The sequence below is a fragment of the Phyllobates terribilis genome, unplaced genomic scaffold (assembly GCF_046119375.1).
Source record: "Phyllobates terribilis strain yellow unplaced genomic scaffold, ASM4611937v1 Scaffold_11__3_contigs__length_659146591, whole genome shotgun sequence".
Taxonomy (NCBI): domain Eukaryota; kingdom Metazoa; phylum Chordata; class Amphibia; order Anura; family Dendrobatidae; genus Phyllobates; species Phyllobates terribilis.
The window spans coordinates 542,919,820-542,922,638 of NW_027362771.1; positions in this window are offsets into that span (position 1 = coordinate 542,919,820).

Sequence of the window (2,819 nt, forward strand, 5' to 3'; positions counted from 1 at the left end):
ACCATTATGCCTGATGTCCTCTATAAAAGGTTCTGGTCCATAGACGAACTGAGCCCGCCAGCTCCAAACCTTTCTGTGTATGCCTCCAATGGCCTTCCCCTTAACCTAGTCGGGGTTAAGGATGTGGCAGTAAAGGTGGGAAGAGTGGAACTGAAGGACCAGGGACTAATTGTAGTAGAGACTAATCCTGATGATACAGACTTGTATATGGTACTTGGCACAAATATTGTTAGTAACTGTTTGGGAGAAGTGTTGTTCTTGCTCCAACATATGGCTGACACTGCCAGACCAGGGCAGAGGAGGGTGCTCCAGAAAGAGATCCGAGCCCTTATGTACCAACAACAGGTAAAACTATCAGGTGCTGAAATTGGTAATGTACGGGTGACAGACCCGATACCCATTGTGATTCCCCCAATGAGTGAAATGCTGATTTGGTGTAGAGCACCAATAAGTCTCAAAGGACGGAGCTACCAGGCGGTAGTAGAGCCCCTTAGCTCGGAGCATAGACCTACACTCTTGACTGCCAGAGGGGTAGTGAATGTACGCAATGGGAGGGTGCCCGTACGCCTCCTAAACTACGGGGAGAACGAGATTAGATTACCACGCTACGCCACTGTTGCCAAACTGTACACAGTAGATAACAACTCCATACACACGGCGGAGTCCTTAACCTCACCAGACGAAGTGGAGGATAATGACCTGGGAACCCAGGTGGAGGATTGGTGTCAACAGCTCCATGTTGGGACAGACACCACTCCTGCCAATCAGAAGCAGGGTGTACACCGGGTGGTTCAGGAATACGAGCAGGTATTCAGTAAAAACCCACTTGACTTTGGGAGGATTAAAGGGGTACAACACCATATCCCCACAGGTGACCATCCACCCATCAAAGAACGTTACAGGCCTATACCACCAGCACACTACCAGAAGGCGAAGGAGATGTTGCACGACATGAAGAAGGCAGGGGTAGTAAGGGATAATTGTAGTCCCTGGGCAGCTCCCCTAGTTCTGGTCAGGAAGAAGGACGGAAGCATGAGAATGTGTGTAGATTACAGACAAGTAAATCGCATTACACATAAAGATGCATACCCTTTACCACGTATAGAGGAATCCCTGGCTGCCTTAAAGTCTGCAAATTACTTCTCCACCCTTGACCTCACTAGTGGGTACTGGCAAGTAGCTGTTGCTGAGGAGGATCGGGAGAAGACGGCCTTTACCACCCCGATGGGACTCTGCGAGTTCAACAGTATGCCGTTCGGACTCTGCAATGCCTGCGGAACGTTCCAGAGATTGATGGAGTGCTGCCTGGGACACCGCAACTTCGAGACAGTAGTACTATACCTGGATGACGTGATAGTGTACTCCAGAACGTATGAGGACCACTTGAAGCACCTGGCAGAGGTATTTGAGTCGCTGTCCCGGTATGGGATGAAGCTGAAGCCCTCAAAGTGCCACCTGCCCAAGCGAAAGGTACAGTACCTGGGGCACATCGTTAGTCCAGAGGGAGTAGCACCAGACCCAGAGAAGGTCACTGCCATCCAGAAATGGCCGGAGCCGAAGAGCCTCAAGGAGGTACGTCAGTTCCTGGGACTAGTCTGGTATTACCGGAGGTTTGTGAAGGACTATACCAAGAAAGCGGCGCCTTTGCAAGATCTCTTGGTAGGACAGTCCGGGAGAGGCAGAAACCCCCCGTTCCAGTGGGGTACGGAGCAAGCTGAATCCTTTAAGGTGATGAAGGAGATCCTGACCGGCGAAGAGATCCTAGCCTACCCTGACTACAGCCAACCGTTCCTGCTGTACACAGAAGCCAGCAACGAGGGATTAGGAGCTGTGTTAAGTCAGAAGCAGAATGCCAAGAGAAGGTGATCGCCTATGCAAGCAGGAAGCTCCGCCCGACCGAGAGGAACCCAGAGAACTATAGCAGCTTCAAGTTGGAGTTCCTGCCCCTGGTCTGGGCCATCACCGAGCGGTTCAAACACTACCTAGCCTCCAGTAAGTTCACTGCCTACACAGACAATAACCCCTTGACTCATCTGGAGACAGCCAAGCTAGGAGCCATGGAACAACGATGGATGGCTCGGCTGTCAAACTACCAATTCACTATTAAGTACCGGGCGGGCCTCAAGAACGCCAACGCCGATGCCCTGTCTAGGATGCCTCACCAGTCGGACACTGAAGAAGAAGTGGATGACCTGGAAGAGATTGAGCTACCTGCCTTTCATCGTAATGGAATGGTCCATGAGCAACGAGCCTCCAGGAGGCATCGCGGTAAGACGCTAAACCCTCTACCTCACCACAGCTGGAAAGAGACCCAGGACAGCGACCCGGTTGTCAGCTGTATTAAAGAACTGATAACCCAGGAAGGTTCCTCCCTGGAGAAGGAAGCGTCTCTACAAGCCAAGCAATTGTGGAATGAGAGAAGCCGGCTGTTCATCTATAGGGAGAAGCTGTGCCGAAGGTACATCAACCCGAGGACCCATGAGATGGTGTGGCAGATCATAGTGCCCAGGACGGACATCCAGATGGTGTTGGAGGCCTACCACGATCAAGCGGGGCACTTTGGCTGGAAGAAGCTAGAAACCCTGCTAAAAGGTCGGTTTTACTGGGTTGGAATGCGGAGCTCCATAGAGAGATGGTGCCGAGACGGTGGACCCTGTAGCCTCAAAAGGAAAGACTACAGCAGCCAGAAGGCACCCCTGCAACCCATCAAAACAACTCAATCCTTGGGGATTGTGGCCCTGGATCATGTCAAGCTGTCACCCAGCAGGTCAGGATATTCCTATGCCCTGACCATGGTGGATCACTACTCCCGGTTCCTG